At 45.2% G+C, this 10,747-nt stretch overlaps 1 pseudogene; it reads left to right on the top strand.

Moving 5' to 3' along the window:
- The first annotated feature begins 391 nt into the window (after positions 1 to 391).
- On the top strand, positions 392 to 7,704 carry LOC148594011 (uncharacterized; annotated as a pseudogene).
- The last annotated feature ends 3,043 nt before the right edge of the window (positions 7,705 to 10,747 follow it).

Below are 10,747 nucleotides of genomic sequence, written 5' to 3'. Positions count from 1 at the left end.
CAGCAGAACTTGTGATTTATTCAGAGCCTGCTACACAGCATCACAGAGTGGTTGAGGTTGGAAGAAACCTAGGGATCACTCAGTCCAACCCCCTGCTCCAGCAGGGACACCTAGAGCACGTGGCACAGGGTGGCATCCAGGTGGATTTGGAAGATCTCCAGAGAAGGAGACTCCACAGCCTTTCTGGGTAGCCTGTTCCAGGGCTCTGTTTGAATGAAAAGTTACAGTTTGAATGAAAATACTTTTGGTTGGATACCAGGTGCATCCCTGTCCAAAAGCGGCTAATGACCTCACGCACTCTCATTGGGCTCCCATTCCTGTCAACAGGGTAAGGAGTTTTCTGGTTTTCCAGAGTATTCTTCCGGTTGCACACTGCAGATGCTAGCGAACCATGCCGTACCTTGGGAAATCTGCACACTGTGCGTGACTGCTTAGGAGCATTGAGTTACTTTGCTAGGCGTTGCTCAGGAAGAACAAACCCTCCCCTCTGTCAAACCGCAGGCGATCCGGGCCCTGACGCACGACCAGCTGGCAGCAGTTCCGGCTGCTGTGGAATTAAAAGCATCCTTGAGCGCCAGGCACAGCAGAACGCAGCGTCCCTTAGTGCTGCGAGGAGGCCGCCTCAGGCCCTCGCGCCGCCCTCGCCCTCCCCGCGGCTCCGTGTCCGCAGCGATGCACCGCGGGCTCGGGTGACGGCTCTGCCGCTCTGGTCCTGCTCCAGGCCCCGCGGGCCCCTCGCGAGGCACCCAGGTAGCGTTTCAGCTCCGGGAGAGCGAATGCTCTTCACCCACGACCGCAGCAGAGATGGGAACAGCAGCAACGCTGATGGAGCCAGGGTTAAAAATCGCCAGGAAGGACCAGCTTGGTGCCCTATGGCACCTATAGCTCCTAGTGGCACCGTGTCCCTCGCCAGGATGGGCGCCTGTGGCAGCGCCGCAGGCACCAGCAGCCGCGCTAGGCCCCCGGCCTCCCACCTGCTCCAGGCCATGTGGACGCTCCTGCTGCTGCTGCTGCTCCTCTTGGTGCGGGCAGCAATCTGCGTAAACGCACCGGTGGCAACCTCAGAGGCCTCCGATCGCTCCTACGGAGAAACAGGGATGCCCCAAGGAACCCCGGACCTAATGGTCCTGACGGGGAAAATATTCTCGTACCGGGTGCCCGCATGTGCCTTCCAGGGAGCGGTAACTGAGTGCGAGGTAAAAGCTACAAACACCCCTCGCGCGCAGTCCCGCTGGCAGCGGGAATGTGCTCTCATTTCAAATGGTCTTGTTAAAAATCCCCTTCTAGGAAAGGGCCTCTGAAATGCATTATTAATATCTAGAAATTACATTACATCTAAAAAACCTAAAAGTGCTCTTCTTCAACCTGGGTTTTGCCAACATGGCCATTATATACTAACCAAATAAGCTAGATAACTAAGCAGTTGTATAAGTAGGCAAATCAAACCCCTTACACTATGTCTGTTTTAGTTACTTGCAGTCTGATGAAAGCAGGGTCTTGAAAACATACACTATGTTGCTGTGAAATTTAAAGAAAAAAAACATGAAAGAAGAACCATTAACAAATAAATAAACTACAATCACTACTGTGGTGGTGTCAAGATTTTGAACAAGAACAGTTGTGACTGCTCCTGGCCCTCCTCCTTCCCTATCCCAAAATTTCAATATATAAGACCACAGTAGTAATAGCCATTCTCTGTCTCTTCAGTCCTGCTCATCTCTGTCCTCCTATGGAACAGGTCACCTTGGCCAGTGGTGCAGCTTTGCCAAAATGGCTGGAATTCAGCCCCAAAACACAGCGGCTGCAAGGGCTGCTGGTGGCAGGGGAGCGTGGGGACTACCTCCTGAGCGCGGCTGCCCTGGCGAGGGCTCGGCCAACACCGAGAGCCGCTGGGAACCTCGCCATCCGCGTGGAGGACGGCAGCTCCTTCCCAGGAGAGGAGGGTACCTGCAACCACACGCCAGACAGCTCCCGGTGAGCGCTGGCGGCTTCCAAAGGCTTTTGCCCAAGTCAGTGAAAGGACACGGGTGCTCCTGATCTGACATGGGATGGGTTTTTTTCCTACTGTGGAAACAATCTCATGGTAGGAGAGGGAGGAGAAGGAGTCGAACAAGCCTGCGCTGACTCAAAAGGCAGGAGGCACGGGGTTTTCTCACCCAGGAACCGCAGCACGAAGGCAGCGAGGTGCGGACGTGACACACGCGGCAGCGCTGTGACTCTCAAGGCAGCCTCTCAGGGAGGCGTCTGGCCTCCACGCCTGTTTCTCAGTTAGCACAACGATGGCGACGTCTTTGTAAGTTCCCCCCACGCTGCTATGCTCTAGAGAAGCAATGGGAGCTTCTCCCTGAAGTCAACGGTGCTCTTCCCTTGCACTCTGGTGAGCACTGGGTTGGGCACTGTTTGTTAAAAAAGCTGAGAGGTAGGAAAAACACAGGGAAGGAAAATACTTCAAAAAGAAATATTGCAGTGTCAGGAGATAAGGGGAGAAATAATTCTTCCAATAACCATGATTCCAAATGCAGAAATTAAACTGAAAAAAAAATATGTTGCAGGTCTTTGAAAGATAGGAAGGAGCAATTACAGAATAAATATGTCAGCATTATGGAATCAGAACAATGCCACTGTATTTACAACCAGAGAGAAAAGTAAAATAAGATTAAAAAAAAAAAAGAAGCAATTATGATCCAGCGATCCTTGCCTGAATGGAATGGGGAACTGTAGCATATCCTACAAAGTTTTGGAGACTAAGAGGTGAAGTTTTATTTGGGTCTTATGTATATTCACAAGCAGGAGGGACATAGATGGCTCTTAGCTGATGCAATTTTTGTCTTCCAGTGTCAGTGCTGGCAGCTGTGGGAAGGGAGTTCCTGTCACTTCTGCTGAAATCATTCTCCACGCGGCCGCGGAAAGCCTGCGGGTGCAGGAGCGTCTCTACCTCGCACGCACGATGGCAGAGTAGCTGCACCTGGATCCCTCCTCCATAACCCTGCTGCAGTACACGGAGCCGGCGCGCAGGCGCTCGCGGAACTTGGCAATGCTGGCTGAAGACATGGCGCACATCGGCTCCTCCACGGAGGACCGTTACGTAGGGCTCTGCTGGCCCGTGAAGTGCGGCAGTGTCGTGCTCCAGCAGTTCGCCCGAGTGCTGCGACACAACGTTGATTCTCACCACCTCTCAGAGCTGCTGGGATAGGAAATTGCAGGCTGGAGAATACTCAAGATAGGATAGCACCTTTGACGACTCCACTTAGCGCCACTTCTCATCTGTCTGAGAAGAAAACGCAGGTGGCCAATGATCACTCAGACACCTTCACTGGAACCAGTGTGAATTACGGAGAGACCACACGGAGGAGACGCTCCCAGGCCTTTGGTCTCTACTGTCCTTGGCAGTTTGTTCACCTTGCTCGGGCCGTCACCTGTCCAGAGATCAGCATCCTTGTATGGTGAGAACATAACCATGGAAAGTTACACAATGGAGAATAACATCAATCTTGGACACCAAGAAAGTGCAGTGACCTTAGGAACAGACTCACTGTGGGAGTTGATGACTAACCCACCAGTATCTTTTATTTTTGGAGACTCGTCTAACTCTCCAGATCCTTCACCTTCACTGATTACTAAAGCATTCCCTTCCACTGAACTGGAGGTGCTGCTCACTAGAGCTTCTAGTATCTCCGCGCTGTTAGAGCAGCCAACACCTCATGTGCCCAAGACAGAGATGTATTTACAGCCCGAAAAATCAGAAGTATCCAAATTCCTTCTCCTACAGGAGATCACTTCAAGCACAGTCCAGTTTCCCAGGCCTGGGTACGCTTTGATGATAAGCACATTTCACCCATGGCCTGACAGCTCAGCCAAGGCAATGCCTTCCGAGACAGAATTTCCTTTGCCAGAAACAATATCTATGTCAGAAGTACCAAAATTACAGAGATGAGGAGAAAAGCCACTTCCCAGAGTTTAAAATGCTTTCTGCTGCATCTCCCTCTCCAGAAACACCACCCTCAGCATTTCCAGATAGTTCAGTAAAAGCAACAGCTTCCTCTGAGTTCGCATTCCCCACGGTTGACAAGTTTCTGCTTTTTCCAGGAAGTAGTAGTCTAGACCAAGAGTTAGTTAATGTCTATGAACAGTTATCGAGGCCTTTTACGACTATCCCATGGCCTGACAGGCTTCCATTTACTGAAGGAAAAAAACGCAGTTCCTTCTGTAATCCAAACGGAAGCACAGACTCTCTCTCCCCAAATGAAATGCAGTCCTGAGTCCTCCATGTGTTTTTCTAACATTTTATACAACGCTTTCCCTAATGAAGCTGGAACATCATATGATCCAAGCCTGATAATCCCCTCCCATCCTGATAAGGCTCCAGTTCTTACTCTACCCTCAGAGTTTTCTAGCGTGGACTTCTCTGAGCTATCCAGACCCATGAGGCGACCTGTTTCCTGCAAGAGCAGCACTGTGCAAACCCGGTTTGCAAGCGCTTTATGCAGTGGCTCAAAGGACTTATACTCGGACAGAGGTCTTGGAACAAGAGCGATTTTGCCAAACGCCACTGAGGCAACCCTGGCCTGGAGCAGGGTGTCAGACCTCATCTCCAGCGCTGCTGAAGCACCTTTGACGACTCCACTTAGCGCCACTTCTCATCTGTCCAGCAGTGTAGCAGGTACGTCTAAAAGCCAGCTTCTCATTCACAGAATCACAGAATCACAGAATGCTTAAGGTTGGAAGGGACCTCTAGAGATCATCTAGTCCAACCCCCTGCACACGCAGGGTCACCTAGAGCACCTGTTGGTTCCTGAAATATCAAGGAGGAGGATTGGCTCTGTTCTGATGCCTGTGAGCTTATGTGCACAGTCAGAACACTATTGACCTTGCCACAGCAGTCCTGACAGATGAATATTATTTCTTCTGCAACTGCAAGACCTCACCGCACTAAGGATGTAGCCGTTTCCACTGTCTTGACACAGATAAGAACATAGCTGAAGTATCAGGATGGCTTTGGCCATCCTATCTAAAGCAAGCTGTGGGCTTGCTGCAAGAGCTCTAAAGGAACAAGAGAATGACCAGAGGTCTAGAAAATACAGCATGTGAAATAAACTGAAATAATCAGTCTGGGGAGACTGAAGATGCCGATTTATGTAAAAGTTTGCTCAAAAGATGAAAGAAACATTCTCAAAATCCAGTGAGAATTGGAGCAGCACTAAAAGCCTTAAATCACAGTTCAAATGATTTAATTCAGACATAAGAAAAAAAACCTCTGACCATAAGGATAATTAAACATTAGGTGAGTTTGCCCAGGGAACTTTGTGGAGGTTTATAAGAACAGCAAATATTTATCAGAGAAGACAGATATATTGGAGTACTCTATGCTGTAAAGGAACAAACTAGGCATCCTTTACAGTCTTCCTCCTCCAACTCCATGAATCTGCGACTCTGGCTTAAATATTTGCTAGACTACAGAGATGGTTTGTTGGTAGGACCAGCTGGATGAGTTTACAGGGCCATGACTCTATTTATATTATGCATTTTTAAAAAGGTATATTTAGTATGTCTTAAATACTTGGGAATAAGTGTAGACATTCAGAGGCACATAGTTGCTTCACTCTGGAGTGAACCAACTGACCTTGTTTTTTTTGTGTATTGGCCTCGTAAAGGCCCTTCAGAGCTGCTTTCTAAAGCTTGCTCTGGACCCAAGCAAGTCAATATCCATAATGAAAAATGGTGGTCTGAAACACCTGCACCTTGACAACACAGCGCTAATACGATATTGCCAGTCAGGATGACACCTGGTGACAGCCCTGCTAATGAAACATCTGTGTCAGAGTCTTTCATACATGAAGCAGCAAAAGTTACTACAGCAAAATATTATTGATCGAGGAGGCACTATATTAGGTGCCTAATGTATTAAACTAGGAAGAAGAGTTACACACCTTTACATGCATTTAAATAAATAAGCCACATCTGAATATGCTTCTGGTTAATTTGAAAGAGAATTTTGAAGGTATATACCAAAAGAAAAGAAAAAAAATGAAGCAAATAAAATAGTAGTTGAGAGCTAATCACAATGCTTCAGAATACCATTGTAATCTGAAGTTCCACTGGAAGTGCGGTGAAGTCCCAAATTTCCCTCACCAGTTCTCAACATCTCACACTACCATTTGCAGGTCAACAGCTTTGTGAGGAAATTGTCACACACATTCAGGAAAATGCATGTCACCCACCCAAGTGACTACGGGCGAGAAAAAAGCAGGTGAAGTGACTTGCTCCTGACTTACCAGATATTAGAAATTAGTTATCAAACCATAAAAAGCACATCTGCATTTCCAAATCTGAAACCACCAAGACGCATAAATAATCAGAAGAGAATCTCAAAAGCATTTAAGAAGATTCAAATTTAGGTTTTAGTCTAGGTAGGAACACATGAATTCTGAGCTAAAATATACAAAATAAACAAAAAGCTACATATTCTTTCAAAATGGAGTCTGCTTTACTGGATTTCAGATAGTTATCACCCATGTATTTCAACTTAAGTTTCCCAAGTCACAATATGTGATCTCTAATTAAGGAAGCTGCAGAAAGTCTAGATTACTGACACATTTTCATGAAAAAATACAGTCTTTAAAACCTAGTTACAGAGACATTTTGGTTCCGGTCCATTATTCACTTCATGGGAAAGAATGATATGCAATACGTATCACTAAAGAAAATAACATAAGAAAAATAGTGGGGAGAAAGAAGAAATCTATTTTACCCTGGACAAAATCTGAGAGGTACAGCCTCTCAAATAGAAGTCTTAAGGGCATGGTCATCGTAGCTTACAAGTCCTTAACTACTTGTACCTGCTACAAAGACAGAGCCAAACTCCTCTGGGTAGTGATAGAGGATATAACAAGGAGCAATGGTCACGACCTCCATCTCCAGAGGCTCCAAGGGACATCAGGACACTTTCTCAGTGGCAGTAATGTAGCAGTGGAACAGGTCACCCCGGAGAGACAGGGGAATCTTTGTCCTTGGAGGCTTTTCAGATGCAGCTGGACAAAGTCATGCTTGGCCCTGCTTGGCCCACGTGTCCCAACTGTTAGGTTGGCAGGATTTCTTTGCTTTCGCTGTCAGCTGCTCTTTTTTCCTACCTTGCCCTTTAAAGGAAAAAAAAAAAAAAAAAAAGAGTAAGCAAACACCTTCCCCAAAGTTGCTCATTCAGTTGAATTCATAACAGCAACTATTGGATGCCTGTTCTTTTTCCCTACACCTACCAACACATTTTACAATGAGGAGGATGGCAACGCAAGCCAGTTAGCTCTGGAAATAATCCCAGTGGACAGCTCTCCACTGGGATCTGGAAGCTGGTTGCAGCTCGACACGTCTCGGCAAGCCATGCACGGCTACCCCCTTGACGTTGACTTCCAGTATTCCCCACAGGAGTTCATCCTGGCTGCCCCAGATTCAGGGGGACTGACCGTCCGGGAATCCTTCACCATCGAGCTGCTGCGGCCCACGAGCGTGCCATGCCACTTGTGCACCATCAGAACCAAAAACAACTACCTCTCTTTCCTGAGGGAGAGGAAAAGGGTGAGTTTGTTTCTGGAGAAGCTCTCCCTGTACTTGAACTCCAGCACACCCCAAGACATCGCAGTGACCACCCTCAAGCCTGGCTCTACGCTCATCTCCTGGTGGAGAAAAGGGGCAATACCAAAGGAGACTCCATGAGTCATAAATACATCCTACATTTTACATTTAAGAAGCAGAAATGTCAGAAAGACATCATAAAAGCCAATATCCCAGTGAAATTCAAAGGCACTGACACCCTTGCACCCTTATGTTGTCCTGGAAAATAAGACACACACTTTCCAGAAACGCATCCAGTAATAGTGCTTCTTACACAGATGACAATTGCTTCTGTCCTCAATATTTTCAGAATTTTAACATTTGAATTAAATGCATTGTAAGTAGCGCTTATAAAGGGAATGTTAACTACTTAACATGAAACTCTTCCTGCTAGGTAATTTGTGTTCTTCTTATAAACAATATGTACAGCATACTTTTTAAATAGTATTTTAAAGTCGCAGGCTTGCATTCTCCTAATAAAGCTGGCTCTCTGCTGTCATCCATGACTTAGAAAACTATGGAGGAAAGAAAATCCAGTTAAAATCTCAGGGAATGAATTTAAAAATTGAGACTCAGTTTAATAGATTGACATGTACAAATATTAATCTCTAAGTTGCAACAGTTGGCTTAGAGCTGAAAAAAAAAACCCTTCCTCAAATCCTATTGCTCCCTAACACCACCATACCACCACACGGTAAGGAAAGGAACCACCCAGAGGCCCTTTTTGCAGTGCAATTGCAAAAGAGAATCTCATCGCTTACATCCCACCTCCAAAAATGAGAAATCCAGCATTAACCAGGCTTCTGAAAGCAATCAGGATCATGCAGACATGGCCTATACTTCGAGTGCCTCTCCTCATCCTCAAAACATATTTTGAGGTACCCAATCTAAGAAAGGTAAATGGAACATTCAAGGTCTCAGCTTCCTTATTTGTGTTCTGAGCTCCAACATGCTCCAAGTCACACAGCTCCTTCGGTTGCGAAGGCAAAGCCTGAACTGCAATAAAAGCCCACGTCAAGGGCCCACGGAGGTCAGGGGGAGCACAGAGGAGAACATTTGGAGAAGAGGTATCGTGGTGTATTTAAAGAGAAGGCAGGACACTCATCTAAAGGAAGCTAAGCTTTGTATTTCTGTGACTCGCATACCAATGCTGGTCTCGCTGCCTTGCCTCCCTTCAGAGTCGAGATTCTCGTCATCGCATTGCGACATTGCTAGGACGTTGTGTTCTCTTTCAATGACAGCAGTTGCTTCTTTGCAGACGTGACAATAACCACTGAATTCATGTCTTCATGCACAAACCAGCAACTGCTGCCTGAGATATAGACCAAGTTGCTTCTTTGATAAATACAAATTCCTCTGGGTGACTGTTCAATAGCTTCCAAAGTCACCCAACTAGAAACCAGTTCTAAAGTTTGACATAGAAGCCAGGAAAGCATCATTAACCCGCTGCAGCTGATAGCCTAGGAAAAAAGGTTGGCAAACTAACTCTTCAGGGTAATGATGGTGTTGAGGGGCGGCACAACAGGTATGAAGGAATGTGCCAGCACTATGCTGATTTTAAACTCACACAGCAGACCTGTCACCTTTGTTTAATGAACTCCCTGACCAATTTATCTTTTGCTGGAGTATTTATAAAGAAACCAGCCATTTTTTGATGGTCCACATTTGAAAACTTGGGAAAATAAACCAAAAAAAACAGGCTGTAAAAACTCAGCAAGTGGCACTTCATATAGGTAACCAGAATGCTTTAAGAAGAAAATGAGGAGGAACAGGTTTAAAAAGTTTACCTAATTTAGATGATAATTAAGAAGGTTGAATTACACAAAACTTTAACAAAACTTTTAACACATTTCCTGTCTCATATTTTAATGAAGATTCTTCACGTTCCTAGAACACAGGCAGACACTTGAGTATGTTGGAGGACTGCGCTCCCTTCATTCAGCACTTCCATACCAAGTAGTAGTAAGTGCTTCAAAAGTGAAAAATATAACAGATAAACAAGCTAAGTAAACACATATAGCAACAGCAGGTGCAGAATCTTTCTTCTCCTGCAAAAAGGTGTATCATTCCTATACATATTTTATGATTGCAACTGAATATTCATGGTACATCAGGAGATGCAAGAAAAACTTCCCAAAGACACAGAGTCTTCTCTTCAGTCTCACTTCTCTATTTAGACTGGAAACAAATCACTGAAAGCTAATGTTTAAAATACCCCTAGATTCCAAGCTTTGGATCTCCTTTTCTTAAAAAGGGAGAAAAAAATCTACACTGGTATGCAGTAAAAATCTTATTAATTCCTCCCTCCCCAAACAAACAAACAAAATAATGGATGCAAACAGCAATAATTCAATTGTAATATTCTCCTCCAGAACACATCAGATATGATGTCAACAGATATGAAGATGCAGGACATTCTATTTTAAAATAAGAAGTAAAATTAAAGATTTTCAGATTTAGGAACTTCAAAGATTTATACAGTGTTTCTATGAACGCCATATAAATTTAGAAAATATGACAAAAGTATTATGCAAGTATTCTTTACTATGTAATCACATTATTGTAAGAAAATGGTTCTCAAACCATTTAACAGAAACCACATTTACTTTTTGACTGTAGCACAGCAGCTAAATAATTACTTTGAAATGACAGAAAATACTTCTGCTTTCACACAGCCTCAGTTACCAATGTAAGCAAAGAATCCTTGCATGATGTTTGGGTTCTGATCTAGTCATTACGAACTATGGTATTAAAAGTCTCAGGAGAAGAAATATGACTGGGACTCAAAACTAATGCAGGTTTAGAAAAGCTCTCAGTGGGATGCAGCTGCTACCATCTTAAAATACAACCTGTAAAAGCTGTGGGATGTACAGCGGCTCACACCAGCCGGAACGCAGCGAGGGAGATGGAGCAAAGGAAGGCTTAAAGAACTCTGCTGAATCCAGGTGGAAATGGAACTGGCAAGTCTGAGACTTATTTTTGGAACTAGGTCTTATTTCTGTATCCCGTAACCTTTCTTTTGTGTTCTACATGTGGCACGCTGGAGGGATCAGCTACTTGGAGATACGGGGTACTCGTCTTCCCTCAACTCACTCAAAGCGGTCCCTTTAGAAGGGGACTCAAGACCTTGCAGAGGACCAGATCA

This window comes from Tinamus guttatus, unplaced genomic scaffold, assembly GCF_059628265.1.
Source record: "Tinamus guttatus ecotype Peru unplaced genomic scaffold, ASM5962826v1 Tinamus_guttatus_pri_ptg000308l, whole genome shotgun sequence".
NCBI lineage: Eukaryota > Metazoa > Chordata > Aves > Tinamiformes > Tinamidae > Tinamus > Tinamus guttatus.
This window is presented reverse-complemented; position numbering and strand designations above follow the sequence as displayed.